The sequence below is a fragment of the Jaculus jaculus genome, chromosome 15, assembly GCF_020740685.1.
Source record: "Jaculus jaculus isolate mJacJac1 chromosome 15, mJacJac1.mat.Y.cur, whole genome shotgun sequence".
In the NCBI taxonomy this organism is placed as follows: domain Eukaryota; kingdom Metazoa; phylum Chordata; class Mammalia; order Rodentia; family Dipodidae; genus Jaculus; species Jaculus jaculus.
Window position 1 is genome coordinate 75,105,255 of NC_059116.1, and position 17,226 is coordinate 75,122,480.

The following is a 17,226-nucleotide window of genomic DNA, read 5'->3' on the forward strand; positions in this document are numbered from 1 at the left end:
ATGGACACTACCTTAGGGTGAAAGGTTGGAAAATAGTGTTTCAAGCAAATGGACCTAGAAAACAAGCAGGGAAGCCAGGTGTGGTGGCACACGCCCTTAATCCCAGCACTCAGGAAGCAGAGGTAGGAGGACTGCCTAGAGTTAGAGGCCACCCTGAAACTACATAGATTCAAAGTCAGCCTGGGATAGAGTGAAACTCTACCTTGAAATAAAAAAATTAAAAAAAAGGAAAGAAAACAAGCAGGGATCGCTACCCTATTATCTATAGGGTAGACTACAGAAAAACATTAGTTAGGAAAGATTAAGGAGGTCACTTTATATTGATTGAAGGCAAACTCCAACAGGAGGACATTACAATCCTAAACATATATGCACCTAACATGGGGGCTCCCAACCTCATCAAACACTATTAGAACTAAGGTCACAGATAACACTAAACACAGTTGTAGTGGGTGACTTCAACACCCCACTCTCATCAATTGACAGGGCATCCCAGCAAAAAATAGAGAAGCATCTGGAATAAATGAGCTCACAGAAGACATGGACCTAACAGATGTCTACAGAACATTTCACCCAAATGCTGCAGAATACACATTCTTTTCAGCAGCACATGAAACATTCTCTAAAACAGATTATGTATTAGGACACAAAGCAAATTTTATCAAACACAGGAAAACTGAAACAATTCCTTGCACTCTATCTGATCACAATGGGATCAAATTACAAGTCAATAACAAGAAAAGCTGTACAGCATACACAAAATCATGGGAACTAAACAATGTATTGCTAAATGATGAATGGGTGAAGAAATCAAGAAGGAAATGAGAAAATTTGTACAATCAAAAGATAATGAGAACACAACATACCAAAACCTTTGGGACACAATGAAGGAATCCTAAGAGGGACATTTATAGCTTTAAGTGCCTATATTAAGAAATTAGAAAGGTCGCAAGTAAACAACTTTAATGCTTCACCTTAAGACCTTGGAAAAAAGAACAAGGCAAACCAAAAATCAGTAGATAGGAAGAAATAATAAAGATTAGGACAGAGAGGGATGGAGGAATGGCTTGGCAGTTAAGTTGTCTGCCTGCAAAGCCAAGGGACCCAGGCTCGATTCCCCAAGACCCACGTTAACCAGATGTACAAGCAGGCGCATGTGTCCAGAGTTCATTTTCAGTGGCTGGAAGCCCTGGTGCACCCTTCTCTCTCTTTTTCTCTGTCAAATAAATAAAATAAATAAAAATAATTTTTTAAAAAAGGATTAGGGCAGAAATTAATGAAATAGAAGAACCCCCCCCAAAAAATCTAAAGAATAAAACAAAGATAAACAAGACTGATAAACCCTTATCAAATCTGACCAAAATAGAGAGAGAAGAGACACAAATTAGTAAAACTAGAGATGAAAAATACACCATGAGCCAGGCATGGTGGCATACACCTTTAATCCCAGCACTCGGGAGGCAGAGGTAGGAGGATCACCGTGAGTTCAAGGCCACCCTGAGACTCCATAGTGAATTCCAGGTCAGCCTGGGCTAGATTGAGACCCTACCTTGATTTAAAAAAAAAAAAAGGCACCATCACAACAGATATTAGAGAAATTCAAAAAAAATCATAGGGACATAATATAAGAACATATACTCCACTAAGTTTGAAAATCTGAAAGAAATGGTTGATTTCCTTGATTTATATAACCTGCCAAAATTAAACCAAGATGAGATCAACCACTTAAATAGACCTATAACAAGTATGGAGATCCAAGCAGTTATAAGACTCCCAACTAAAAAAAGTCCAGGCCCAGATGGATTCACTGGTGAATTTTTCCAGACCTTCATAGAAGATCTAACACCACTGCTTCTTAAGTTTTTCCATAAAACAGAAAAGGACGGAATCCTACCAACCTCCTTCTATAAAGCCAGTATCACCCTGATACCAAAACCAGGCAAAGATAGGAAAATAAAAAAAAGAAAGAAAGAGAGAGAGAGAAAGAGGAAGAAAATTACAAACCAATCTCCTTCATGAACACAGATGCAAAAATTCTCAACAATGGGCTGGAGGGATGGCTTAGCAGTTAAGGCTGCCTAAAAAGCCCAAGGACCCAGGTTCAATTTCCCAGGACCCACATTAGCCAGATGCACAAGGAGGAGCATGAGTCTGGCATTCGTTTGCAGTGGCTGGAGGCCCTGGCACACCCTTACACTCTCTGTTTTTCCCTGTCAAATAGTAAATAAATAAATAAAAATTCTTTTAAAACATTTTTTTGTATATTTTTATTTATTTTATTTATTTGAAAGTGATGGACAGAGAAAGAGGGAGAGAGATTGAGAGAAAATGGGCATGCCAAGGCCTTCAGCCACTGCAAACAAACTCCAGACGAATGTACCCCCTTGTGCACCTGGCTAACGTGGGTCCTGGGGAATCAAGCCTCAAACCAGGGTCCTTAGGCTTCACAGGCAAGCACTTAACTGCTAAGCCATCTCTCCAGCCCCTAAATAAAAATTCTTAACAAAATATTGGCAAACAGAATATATCAGAAGTATCATTCACCCCAACCAAGCAGACTTCATCCCAGAGATGCAGGGATGGTTCAACATATGCAAACTGATGAATGTAATACACTATATAAATGGACTAAAGGACAAAAATAAATATAAAAAATAACACGATCATCTCAATAGATGCAGAAAAGGCATTTGACAAAATCTAACATCCCTTCATGGGAAAAGTCCTATAGAAACTGGAGAATACAAGGAATAGATCTCAACATGATAAAGGCTATTTATGATAAGCCTACAGCCAATGTAACACTAAATGGGGGGAAAACATGAAGCTTTTCCACTAAATTCATGAACAAGACAAGGGTATCCATTATCCCCACTTTTATGTAATACTGAAAGTCTTACCACGGCAATAAGACAAGAGACACTTATAAGAAGGATACAAAGCTGGGTGTGGTGGCAAATGCCTTTAATCCCAGCACTTGGGAGGCAGAGATAGAAGGATCACCATGAGTTTGAGGCCAACCTGAGACTACATAATTAATTTTAGGTCAGCCTGGGCCAGAGTGAGTCCCTACCTGGGGGGGGGGATATGAAAGGAAGAGATCAAATTATCATTATTTGCAGATATGATTCTATACATAAAGGACCCTAAAGACACCACCAGCAAACTGTAAACACTTTTAGCAATGTAGCAGGTTATGAAATAAACACACAGAAATCAGTATATAGTAACAACAAACACACAGAGGATGAAATCAGAGAATCACTCTGTATCAAATAAAGTGAGTTGCATGAAATAAAATAAAGTACCTTGGAATAAACCTAACCAAGGAAGTGAAGGATCTCCACAATGAAAATTTTAAAACACTCAAGCAAGAAATTGCAAAAGACACTAGGAAATGGAAAGACATCCCTTGTTCTTGGACTGGAAGAATCGATATTATAAAAATGGCAATCTTACCAAAAGCAACCTACACATTTAATGCAATCCCCATTAAAATTCCAATGGCATTCTTCACAGAAATAGCAAAAACAATCCTAAAATTCATTTAGAAGGACACAAAAAAATCCTCAAATAGCAAAAACAATTATGATCCATGAAAATAAGGCTGGTGGTATCACCATACCTGATTCTAAGCTATATTATAAAGCCATAGTAACAAAAACAGCACAGTATTGGCACAAAAAAACAGACAAGTAGATCAATGGAATATTTCTGATTAAAGAAGCGTCTCTTTCCAGATGATGGTGACCTTGAGATGACTCAGGAGTGCTCAACACCGAAACCTCTCGATCACACTTTCCATGGCTCAGGGTCCATTGAGGAAGAGGTGGCGGAAAGAATGTAAGAGCCAAAGGGTAAGACCCCTCACAACATGCTCCTCCAAACATAAAATGGAATGGGTATCTATGACCTTGCAGTGCCTGACACTACCTACACAAGACCATAATAAATGGAGGAAAAGGTGATGACATCAAAATAAAACAGAATGACTGTGGGGGAAAGGGGTATGAGAGAGAGTGGAGTTTCAAAGGGGAGAGGGAGGGAATTACCATGGGTTATTTGTCTACTGTTATGGAAGTTGTCAGTAAAATAATAACTTTTTTTAAATGTTATTTATGCTAAGACAAAATGGATTTAGTTTTTATTATTTCTTATTTACTAATTTGACTTTCTTTTGAGGTAGGGCTGTACTCTTGCCCAGGCTGACCTATGATCACTCTATGGTTCCAGGCTAGTCTTGAACTCTCGGTGATGCTCCTACCTCTGACTCAAAGATACCAATAAACATCTGTGTTAAAAGTGATCAGAGAGCCGGGCATGGTAGCACACGCCTTTAATCCCAGCACTTGGGAGGCAGAGGTAGGAGGATCGCCAAGAGTCAAGGCCACCCTGAGAATACAGAGTAAATTCCAGGTCAGCCTGGGCTAGAGTGGGGCCCTACTTCAAAAAACTAAAAGACAAAAAAAAGGGATAAGAGGTAGAGGTAGGAAGATAACTATGAATTTGAGGCCAGCTTGACACTACATAGCCAATTCCAGTTTAGCCTGGGCTAAAGCAAGATCCTTCCTCAAGAAAACAAAAGTGGTCACTTCATGGGCTAGAGAGATGGCCTGGTGGTTAAAGGAACTTGCTTGCAAAGCCTGATGACCTGATTCGATTTCCCAGTACCCATGTAATGCCTGATGCACAAACTGGCACATGTGTCTGGAGTTCATGTGTAGAACTGGGAGGCCCTGGAAAAGCCTATCTGCTCTCTCCCTCCTCCCCTCTCTCTGCCTGCAAATAAAGTATCATTGTAAAAAAGTGGGGCTGGAGAGATAGCTTAGCGGTTAAGTGCTTGCCTATGAAGCTTAAGGACCCCAGTTCAAGGCTCAATTCCCCAGGACCCATGTTAGCCAGATGCACAAGAAGGCGCAAGTGTCTGGAGTTCGTTTGCAGTGGCTGGTGGACCTGGCGTGCCCATTCTCTCTTTCTCTCTCTCTCTGTCACTGTAAAATAAGTAAATAAAAACTAAAAAGTATATATTTTTTAAAAACTGGTCCGGGGCTGGAGAGATGGCTTAGCGGTTAAGCGCTTGCCTGTGAAGCCTAAGGACCCCGGTTCGAGGCTCGGTTCCCCAGGACCCACGTTAGCCAGATGCACAAGGGGGCGCATGTGTCTGGAGTTTGTGTGCAGTGGCTAGAAGCCCTGGCGCGCCCATTCTCTCTCTATCTGTCTCTCCCCCTCTGTCACTCTCAAATAAGTAAATAAAAATGAACAAAAAAAAAATTTTAAAAAAAGTGGTCCGTTTAACACCTAAGGCAATAAAATTATCACTAGATAGAATATATACATACAAACTAAAGAACTTTGGGGTCCTCAATAGTTCTAAAAATGTAACCAAGTACCAAGACCAAAACACTTTGAATTATTATTATTTTTTGTTTGTTTGTTTTTGTTTGTTTGTTTTTCAAGGTAGGGTCTTACTCTAGTCCAGGTTGACCTGGAATTCACTATGTAGTCTCAGGGTGCCTTGAACTCATGCCGATCCTCCCACCTCTGCCTCCCAAGTGCTGGGATTAAAGGCGTGCGCCACCACACCCGGCCCACACTTTGAATTATTAAGCTTCAAGCACATACTTCAACATAAATGAATCTTGGAAACACTGTATTTCAGAGAAACAATTCACAGAATATAAAAGTAGGATTCTCTTAAAACAAAGTTTAAAAATAGGTTAAGGTAATATGTTGGTTAACAAAACGCACCACAGTGCTAATGCAAGGAAAGCTTTCCTTCTTGGATAAACATGCAAAAAGTCTAAGGTACCTGTGGTTTCTATTAAGCAAGGTATATAGATATTCTGCTTCCTTTTTTTGTAAACAGCACACACATTTCACAAAAAAATTCAAAAGAAACAGGAAAGACCCATGTGCTCTCAGAATAAAAAACTCAGAACAAAGTCTGCTCTCAAACTAATTCATTTTTTAAAAATATTTATTTGCAAGCAGAAAGGGGGAAGAGTATGAATGATGGAGCATGCCAGACCTCTTGCTGCTATGAGAGAACTCCAGATGCACATGCACTTTCAGCATCTAGCTTTATGTGCTGGGGAACTGAACCGGAGCTAACCCAGGTCTGCAGGCTTTGTAAGCAAGCACTTTTAACTGCTGAGCCATCTCCCAAGCCCAAAAATCAATTTACAAATGCAAGGCAATCACAATCAAATTCCCAACAAGAATTTTTTTTTTTTGAGGTAGGGTCTCACTCTAGTTCAGGCTGACATGGAATTCACTATGTAGTCTCAGGATAGCCTTGAACTCACTGCAATCCTCCCACCTCTGCCTCCTGAGTGCTGGGATTAAAGGTGTGTACCATCATAACTGGCCTTCAACAAAAATGTTTTTCAAGGTAGGGTTTCCCTCTAGTCCAGGCCGACCTGGAATTCAATAAGCAGTCTCAAGGTGGCCTCGAACCCACAGTAATCCTACCTCTACTCCCCAAGTGCTGGGATTGAAAGCATGTGCCACCACGCCCTGCAAGATTTTTTATAGAACTTGAGGAGATGGGCTGGGTGTGGTGGCACATGCCTTTAATCCCAGTACTTGGGAGGCAGAGGTAGAAGCATCACCGGGAGTTCAAGGCCACCCTGAGAATACAGAGTGAATTCCAAGTCACCCTGGGCTAGAGAGATACCCTACCTAGAAAAACCAAAATAATAATAATAATAATAAAGTTTTTGTTTCCCCAAAAGAAAAATGAAAGTATTACAAAGCTACCATAACTAAAACAGTATGGTAACTGCTAAGTAGATCAATTGTATTCAGGCCCAATAAAGCATAAACATAGGACAATGGCCCAGAAGTGTTCTAGATTCTTATTTAGCAGAAAAGATTAAAAATTAAGATAATATTTTTTGTTCAATTATTAGATGTTTAAGAAATACTTTTACCAGCCAGGGGTGGGTAGCAGGGAGATAACACACCTTTTGAGACAAGTAATTTAGAAAAGTACAATCACCTGGGGCAATTTATCAGATTATCTAGCATTCTCATAGTGATTTAGTTCTACAGAAATAATATAATGAATAGTTATAAAAGTAGCATAAAAAAATCACAACAACATTGTTATGAGAAAATCTTGAAGGCTAGAGAGATGGCTTAACGGTTCAGTTACTTGCCCACAAAGCCAAAGGCACAAGATGGCACATGCATCAGGAGTTCATTTGCAGTGACCAGAGGCTCTGGTGTGCCCATTCTTTCTGTCCCCTTCTCTCAAATAAATTAATTTTAAAAAGAAAGAAAATAAATCTTTAGCCGAGTGTAACGGCACACGCTTATAATCCCAGCACTTGGGAGAGAGAGGTAGAAGGATGGCCATGAGTTCAAGACCACCCTGAGACTACATAATGAATTCCAGGTCAGCCTGAGCTAGAGTGAGACCCTACCTCGAAAAACCAAGAAAAGCCGGGCGTGGTGGCGCACGCCTTTAATCCCAGCACTTGGGAGGCAGAGGTAGGAGGATTGCCGTGAGTTCGAGGCCACCCTGAGACTACATAGTGAATTCCAGGTCAGCCTGGGCTAGAGTGAGACCCTACCTCGAAAAACAAACAAACAAACAAAAAGTCACCAAAACAGAAAGAAAACCTGGAAATTAAATGTGAACAGAGAAATGAAAGATAAACACATTTACTATTTATTTGTATTAAAAAATTAGGGCTGGAGAGATGGCTCAGAGGATAAGGCGCTTGCCTGTGAAGTCTAAGGACCCAGGTTGAAGTTTCCGGGTCCCATATAAGCACAAAAGTGAGGCAAAGTGCAAGGATGCACATGCCCACTAGGCGGCACAAGCATCTGGAGTTCAATTTTGTGGCTGAGGCCCTGGTGCGCCAATTCTGTCTATAAAATAAAAATTTTTGGGCTGGAGAGATGGCTTAGCGGTTAAGCGCTTGCCTGTGAAGCCTAAGGACCCCGGTTCAAGGCTCGGTTCCCCAGGTCCCACGTTAGCCAGATGCACAAGGGGGCGCACGCGTCTGGAGTTCGTTTGCAGAGGCTGGAAGCCCTGGCGCGCCCATTCTCTCTCTCTCCTCCCTCTACCTGTCTTTCCGTGTCTGTCACTCTCAGATAAATAAATAAATAAATGAAAAAAAAAATTAAAAAAAAAAATTTTTTTTAAATGCATATATGTATGTATGTGTGTATGTACATACAACATTTAACAAATGTTTTCTTGGCAGTTTTGAGGACTGCTTTTAATACCCAAGTTTCTTTTTTTAAATATTTTATTTTTGAGAACTAGATAGGAGGGGAATGGGTGCGCTAGGGCCTCCAGCTGCTGCAAATGAATTCCAGGCGCATGTGCCCTCTTGTCCATCTGGCTTACATGGATCCTTGGGAACTGAACCTGGGTCTTGTGGCTTTGCAGGCAAGTATATTAGCTGGCTAAGCCAGCTCTTCAGGCCAGTTTTGAGGACTTTTAAAATTCATTTAAGCAAGTATGTTTGGGCTAAAAGAAATGTTCATGGCATGTCTCTATTTTGGAAAAGCTCTAGAAGCACAACATTTCAAACATTATCTTTGTTTCCCTTAAAATAATGTGGAGAGAATGCCAGCACTTGTTTTTTCTAACCTGGGTGGTATATACTGTATAGAGCTGTCTGCTTCTACAAGGCAGTTTTCCAAAACAACAGCATTCTCTTACACTATCAGGTGAATTACTTTGAAATAAGCGTCGTAGGTCATGTTACCACCAATTCTCTAATACTACATGGTCATCCCTTCTTTTAATGTCTTTTCGGGGGAACACTGTGGGTCCTGGGATCACTTAAGTTGTTAAACATTTTCAAAAACCTTATCATTCTAATTTTACTTCACAGAGAATGTAAAGAAAGGTGAGCATGGCTTCCTTAGAAACTTACGGGTTCTAGATCTATATGTCGTTATTGAAAGAAACGAGAATTTTCCAAGCCACGTTCTCCTACCAAGCGCGGGCTGCCATCCCAGCCTGTGACCTGCTGCTGGGCCGCACGGACCAAACCCGCGGTAATAAAGCATCACCGCAGCGCGCTGCTCAACGACCCTCCTGGGGTCCGAGCCATTCGAGGAGCGGCGCGCGCGCGGGCGCGGAGAAGCGCTTCCCAAGAGCCGCAGCAAGTGCGGCGGCCCTGCCCACCGAGGCTTGCAAACTTGAGCGCGGCGCTCGCTGGAGCCGACGCCGCCCCGCGAGGTCCCCGCGCCCGTGGACGCGCAGCCCGCGGCGGGGAGGCGGCGCGGCCACGCGGGGTGCAGGGGCCACGTTGTCGCGCCGGGCTCCGGGCGGCCCGCTCGTCCCCGCCGCCCGCGGCCGCACAAGCCGGGCAGCGCTCGCCGCCCCGCCCCGGGCGGGCGGACCGACGGACGCGCTCAGGCCGGGGCCGCGCCGCGCCGCGCCGCGCCGAGGAAAGGTTACCTGGGCCAGGCGCGGCGGCCGCCCGCGACGACTTCGGGACCCGGCTCGGAGTCTTTCCCATGCTCGGCCCGCCGGCGGCCGGCCAGGGACGACGGCGTGAAGCGTCCGCCGCTCCTGCCCTCGTCGCCCACCACCGGCCGCCCGAAGGGACGCGTCGGCTCCCTCGTGAGCTCGCGCCGGGCGCAAACAACCGGAAGCCGAGCCCCGCGGCCCGAGGGACCGCGGGAGGGGGCGGGGAGGGCGCCTAAAAGAAAGTGAAAACTCCAGCGCCGCGCGCGTCCCACCCGCAGCCGTGAACCAATCACGCGAGCACGGCCCGCGCGCAGGCGCGAACGCCCTCGGCGTCCACGTCGCTCCGGCTCCTGGTCGGCGCGCAGGCGTAGATACCCGCCGCTTCTCGCGAGACTTTCCCAGCCGGATCCGGAATGCGTTGCGGGAGCTCGGGGAGAGTGTCGCGGGGCTGGCCGGGGGCGGGGCCCGGGAGCGGTCGCCGTGTTCCGTGTTAAACGCACGTCTAACGAGGCCGGCTGGCTCGTTGGAGCCCGCGGAACGCTCCAGTGTGCTGTCGGTGCGGAGAACGCCGAGGTGGCGCCCAGCCGGGCCCTGGGACGTCGTCGTTCCCGCGCTGTGGACGCGACCGCGGGCCGCGTAGACGGGACGAGGACGCTGTCCAAGTTGGACCTGTGCAGGGACCTCGTGAGATGAGCAAACCCCGCACCAACAAAGGGTCGGAGGGGAAAACAAGCGTGGCAAGACTGGTGGGTAGGGTTGGAGGCTGAGACGACGGCCGATAAACGACAACGATGGAAACAGACTGTTTTGAAGTCAAAACCCAAATACGAAATTCACCAAATGGGTCTTTTAGAAGATTTGGAGGTAGAGCTTTCTCAAGAAATGAATTCATCGTTAAACTACTACTAAAGACCTTAAGAACTGAATTTAAGATTTTCAGGAACTAAGTCTTATAAAAGCGTGCAAAACCTGAGGGTTCAGTTTCATACACTCAAAACAACCACCCATGGGCTGGAGAAATGGCTTAGAAGTTAAGGCACTTGCCTGCAAAGCCCAACGCAGGTTCCTTTGCTTTGGCTAGAGGCCCTGGCACACCCATTCTCATTCTCCTCATTCTCATTCTTCTCATTCTCATTCATTCTCTCTATATATGTATATATGTGTATGTATGTGTGTGTGCATGTATATATGTTTTTAAAAAGAATAGAACCAGGCACGGTAACGCACGTGTTTAATCCCAGCACTTGGGAGGCAGAAGTAGGAGGATCGCTGTGAGTTCACGGCCACCCTGAGACTACTACATAGTGAATTCCAGGTCAGTTTGGGCTAGAGTGAGACCCTACCTTGGAAAACAAAAACAAAAAAACTCCACCCAGGTCAAGAAACAGAACATTGTCCATATTCTAGAAATGCCCTTTGGTGTCTTCCAATCAGAGCTTCCCCTTAATGGTTCCAACGTCCACTTTAAAACTCAAGCTCGCTGGGCATGGTGGCGCACGCCTTTAATCCCAGCACTTGGGAGGCAGGGGTAGGAGGATGACCTATAAATTCGAGGTCATCCTGAGACTCCATTGTGAATTCCAGGTCAGCCTGAGCTAGAGTGAAAAACCGGAGCTACCTCGAAAAACCAAAAGAAAAGAAAAAACAAACCAACCTGAAGCTCAAATTATGCCATTGTTCATTTCTTTTTCTTTCTTTGCTTTTTTTTTTTGAGGTAGGGTCTCACTCTAGCCCAGGCTGACCTGGAATTCACTATGTATTCTCAGGGTGACCTTGAACTCGCCGGGCTTTGATTTCTTATAATTAAGAGTAGGTGCCTTTCAAAGTTAATGAGGTCGTAAGGACTGTGATCTCATTCATGGGTAAAATAATGCCATTATTGCAGGAATGGGTTATTGTGGAAGTAGGTTCCTGGCAAGACAGTGAAATTTGGCATGATTCTGTCAGTCTTGTGTGCGCTCATTTGCCCTTCATAATGTTACCATTGCACCATAAAGACCTTCACCAAACCAGCCCCTTAGTGTTGGACTCCAGCTTCTAGAAGCGTGAATCAAATACATATTTGTTTTTTTATTTGCGCAGTCTGTTTTATTGTTTATAGCTGTAAAGAATAGACAGAAACACCATTCCTAGCCAAGTGTGGTGGTGCATGTCTTTAATCCCAGCACTCAGGAGGCAGAGGTAGGAGAATCGCCATGAGTTCAAGGTCAGCCTGCGCTAGAGTGAGACCCTACCTCAAAAAAAAAAGAAAAAAGAAAAAAAAATATTTCCCATCAAACCTAATCACTAATCTGACTTTAACAGTAATAGATTTGTTTTTATTTATTTATTAGAGAAAGAATGGATGTGCCTCCTGCCACTGCAAATGAACTCCAAGACAAACACCATCATGTGTATCTGACTTAAGTGGGCTCTTGGAAGTCAAACCTAGGTCCTTAGGCTTCATAGGCAAGTACCTTAACCACTAAGCAATCTTGCCATCCCAGTCAGTAATCTATTTCTTAGTCATAAAAATAAGCTGACCATCTAAGTATTTATTTTAAGCTTTATTATTTGCTTTCAGCTTGCATGCCGCATGAATATTTTTGTCTCTGTTCAAGACTATATTTTGGAGTATTTTGTTCTTCACTTCTGTACATGTGGATATAGCACATTTTCTTTTTCTTTTGTAAAATTTTATTTATTTGAGAGAGAGAGGCAGACACAGAGAGAGTGAGTATGGGCGCATCAGAGCCTGCCATTGCAAACAACTCCAGATACATGCGCCACCTGTGATCTCATTCATGGGTAAACCTCAAGCTGGGGAATCACAGTGTAGGCTTCACAGGCAAGCACCTTAACTGCTAGGCCCTATCTCTAGCCCAAGTTTTTTTTTTAAAAAAACAAAACAAAACAAAACAAGTATTTGTATACTAAGCACATTATTGGCTAACTTCACTTCTTTATACTGAGTTTGGTTAACTGAATTCTTATAGTGGGCAGAATACTAGCAGTTATTGCATAACAGTCTTAAGTACGCTTGTATATTTTGACTTGGCTCTTGGCCTCAGGAAATTCACACGAGAACACGTCTCATGTAACTGTTGTCTTTTCAGTTTAAGGCTCCAGAACACATATGGAGCCTATATGGAGCAGAAGTGATGCCAACTCACTGTAGATGAACAGAACTTTACCTATTCCAAAGACTTATGTTCTAATGAGTTTGAGAGTTAATGCTGAGTTTGAGGTAGTTCATTATGAAGTATTGTGGCAATAAAGATGACAGATGTTCAACTTGAGTAGATAATGCCAAATGTTTTACAACTTAGTTTTATCAAGTTATACTTCCACAAGTAGTGTATAAAAATTGTAGTTCTACATTCTTACTAAAACCTCTTAATTTTAACTATTATGAAGGCTACATTATGGTTTTAATTTGTATTGCTTCCAACTTTATTACTTTTCAAATATGTTTTAACTATTGAATATCTACACAAGTTTAAGAATAATCCTGAAATTTTTCTAGCTCTCAAAAATGTAAGATTTTCATTTAGATTATATTAATTATATAGATCAATTTTGGGGAGAGTTAATGTTTAATTTGAGAGAAAGAGTGAGAGAAAAAGACATATATAGAGAGAATGGGTACGCTAGGGCCTTCAGCCACTGAAAACGAACTCCAGATGCATGTGCCACCTTGTGCATCTGGTTTACATGGCTCCTGGGAAATCCATCCTGGGTCCTTTGGCTTTGTAGGCAAAAGCGTAACTGTTAAGCCACCTCTTCAGCCTTAGAGTTAACATCTTAATAGTCAATCCTTAATTTCGTAGAATATGATTCTCTTTTGGTCCTCTGAAAATTAAGCAATTTTCTTTTTCTTTCTTTTTCAAGGTAGGCTTTCTCTCTAGCCCAGGCTGACCTGGAATTCACTATGTAGTCTCTCAGGATGGTCTTGGTGATCTTCCTATCTTTGCCTCCCAAGTTGTGGGATTAAAGGCTTGCACCACCATGCCTGACTAGCAATTTTCAAATTTTCAGGGCAAAGATCTTGCACGCATTATGCTATTTATGTCTTTGTATTTTATGATATTCCAAATGGCTCTCAGACATTTTATTGTATTTTTAATGTATAATTTTTATTGACAACATCTATACTTACAGGCAATAAACCATAATTCCCTCTACTCCCTTACTTTCCCCTTTACAACTCCACTCTGTATCATATCCCCTCCCTCTCTTTCTTTTATTTTTTTCTTTTATTTTTTTATTTCTTTTATTTTGATGACATCATCTTTTCCTCCTATTATGAAGGTCTTGTGAAGGTTTTGCTAGGCACTGTGAGGTCATGGACATTGAGGCCAATTTCTGTCTGGACAGTTTCATTTTAAGGAGTCTAACCCTTCCTTTGGCTCTTACATTCTTTCTGCTACCTCTTCTACAATGGACCCTGAGCCTTGGAGGATGTGATAGAGATGTTTCAGTGCTGGACACTCCGTCACTTCTTAGCACTATGTTGTCTTTCGTGTCATCCCAAGGTCACCGCCATCTGAAAAGAGAAGCTTCTCTAACCAAAAGTGAGAGTAGTTTTCATATATGGATATGAACATTAAGTGTAGTGCTTACAGGCTGTTTGGTGAGCATAACGTGCATTTATCCAGACAACAGCAGACTGTACACCCCTGAGGCTCATAACCTCTGCCATAGGCTTTTGATTAGGTTTTCAGTATCAGGCATGTACTCCCTCCCATAGAGCGGCCCTCCAGTCCAATTAGAGAGCAGTTGTTTTTCCCCAAAGCAGACATGCCACTCTTGCACTTGTTCAGTCATTTGGCCTGTCTGGCCAAACTGGCGGCTTCCAGTGTCCACTGTTTTCACCACTGATGACTTCTGTCTCCCATATTACTGTAGGCAGGGCAGCTTTTTCTTTCTGTCAGCTGGTCTACAGGGAGAAAGTTTTCAGCTCAGCCCAAGCTTGATTTCTTAGTGACCTTACAGCCTAGGCATGTGAAGTCTTCAGCAATAGGGTCTTACCATCTGCTACTCATGGGAAACCAAGGGCCTTGGCAATAGCCTATAATGTTTTGGAGACAGGTAACTCCCTGGCCAACAACTCACTGAAAGGTATCCCACCCCGGGACTGAAAATTTTCTAGTAACAATCTACAGCTTCTGAATGTGCCATTATCTAAAAAAGTAAGTTTTTATATGTCTTATTCAGAATACCTTGAATTTTGATTGACCCCCCCCCTTCTTTTACTCAGTCTTTTCCCTTGGTCTCAATTAGGCCATTCTACTCCCCTTGACTTGTTCGTTCTTCCACTTACATATATACAAGACCATCCGCCTCAAGTTCTTCTCTCCTTCTCTTATACTTTTTTTTCTAGCTTACTGGCCCCTGCTACCAATTTTTGGTTCCAGCTCATGCACAAGTATAAATATTTGTTGCTAGGATCCACATATGAGAGAGAACATGTGAGGTTTGACTTTGTTGGCCTGGGTTACCTCACTTAGTATAATCCTTTCCAGATCCATCCATTTCCCTGCAAATTTCATAATTTCATTTTTCTTTACTGCTGAACTCCTTTGTGTAAATGTAGCACATCTTTATTGTTCATTCGTCTGAGGAGGGACATTTAGGCTGGTTCCATTTCCTAGCTATTGTGAATAGAGCAATAAACATGGTTATGCAAGTATCTCTAAGGTAGTGAGAAGAGTCCTTAGGGTATATGCCTAGGAGTGCTATAGCTGGGTCATATGCTAAATCTATTTTTTAGCTGTCTCAATCTTCACACTGATTTCCACAATGGCTGTACCAGACTACATTCCTACCAATAGGGTAGAAGAGTTCCTCTTTTTCTGCATACTTGCCAAATTTATTGTCATTGTTTTCTTGATGATAGCCATTCTGACAGGAGTCACCCACTACAATTGTGCTTGGTGTTGCCTGTGACCATAAGTCTGAGAGTGTTTTATGACATTGGGAGCACCCATATTAGGTGCATATATGTTTAGAATTGTAATGTCTCCCTGTTGAATTTTTCCTTTAATCAATATAAAGTGACCTTCTTTATCTTTCTTCATTAATGTTGGATTGAAGTATATCCTGTCAGATATTAGGGTAGCAACCCCTGCTTGTTTCCTAAGCTCATTTGCTTGGATTACTGTTTTCCATCTTTCACCCTAAGATAGTGTCTGTCTTTTATGGAGAGATGAGTTTCTTAGAGATTAACAAATTTAAGGATCCTGCTTTTTTTTTTTTTTAAATTTTTTTCTTCATTTTTATTTATTTGAGAGTGACAGAGACAGAAAGAAGGAGATAGAGAGGGAGAGAATGGGCGCGCCAGGGCTTCCAGCCACTGCAAACGAACTCCAGATGCGTGCGCCCCCTTGTGCATCTGGCTAACGTGGGTCCTGGAGAATTGAGCCTCGAACTGGGGTCCTTAGGCTTCACAGGCAAGCGCTTAACCGCTAAGCCATCTCTCCAGCCCAGGATCCTGCCTTTTAATCCAATCTTCAAGCCCATGATTTTTGGTCGGTGCATTGAGGCCATTGATAGTAAGACTTATTAATGAAAGATATGTATTTGTACTCACCATTCTTTCTGTTTTGCAGTGCTTCCTTTTTTCCCTTTACTCTTTTGTGTTAAGTGTTTTGAGTATGATTTATTTTTCCCTGTTTCCTCATATGTATGCTTTCCTTTCTCTTCAGAGTGGAGGATCCCTTCAGGTATTTGCTATAGAGCTGGCTTAGTGATCATCTATTACTTTAGCCTGTTTCTGTTGTGGAATGTCCTTATTTCTTTATCAATTTGGATGGATAGCTTTGCTGGGTAAAGTATTCTTGGTTGACAGTTGTTATCTTTCAGAACTTGGAATATGTCACTCCAAGCCCTCTGGCTTTTAAAGTTTGTGTTGAGTAATCTGCTGTGATCCTGATGGGCTTGCCTTTGTATGCGACTTGATGTTTCTCTCTATTTGCTTTCAATATTTTTTCCTTGGTTTGTGTGTTTGGTAATACAATTGTAATATGATGAGGAGAGGTTCTTTCCAGGTTTTGTCTGTTTGGTGTTCTAAAGGATTCCTGTATCTGCAAAGGCATGTCTTTCCCAACATAGGGAAAATTTTCTCCTATGATTTTGTTGAAGACACCTACTATGTCTTTGGAGTGAAATTATTCTCCTTCTACTATATCCTGAATTTATGTTTGATCTTTTCATAGTGTCCCAAATTATCTTGAAATTCCCATTCATGACTTCCTATTAACTTATCTTTCTCTTTGTTGGACTGTAGTATATCTGCCACCTGGTTTTCTAGTTTAGATAGTCTTTTCTCTCCTTCATCCAGTCTACTGGTGAGACTTTCTACAGTTTTTATTTGACTTACTGTGTTTTCCATTGTTAGTATTTCTGACTGGTTTTTGTTTATATTTCCCTATTTATGTCTTTCATTGACCTCCTTATTTTATTAAATTGGTTTCCTGTGTCTTCTATGATCCCTCTGATTTCCTTGAGAATATTTATAAGCATTATTTTAAAATCTTTCTCAGGCAGTTCCTTTAAATCAGTTTCACTGGAGGTCATTTCTGATGGATTTATAATTTTTAGTGGAATTATATTGTCTTGACTTTTGTGTTTCTTGTATCGTAATGTAGAGATTTTTGCATCTTGGATTAACTTGATGCTTGGGATTTCTAATTATCTGGATATTCTTAGATGTATCAGTCAATCTGATGTTATATGTCTGCAGGGTAGGAGCTTAATGTGTTAGGTGTGGCTCCTAAAAGCCTCTCAGAGTAACCACAAGGTGATGG

General features: G+C 42.3%; 1 protein-coding gene across 3 annotated transcripts in view; it reads right to left on the reverse strand.

Moving 5' to 3' along the window:
* The window catches only part of Tasor2 (transcription activation suppressor family member 2), a 79,655-nt gene extending 70,124 nt beyond the window's left edge, over nt 1-9,531 (reverse strand). For 2 of the 3 annotated variants that reach the window (XM_045134594.1, XM_045134595.1), the window contains exon 1: nt 9,428-9,530. The gene's annotated coding sequence lies outside the window, so the exon portion shown is untranslated. Of the gene's footprint in view, nt 1-9,427 lie in introns of all 3 variants that reach the window. The other variant, XM_045134596.1, reaches the window with a different exon arrangement.
* Nucleotides 9,532-17,226: the final 7,695 nt, after the last annotated feature.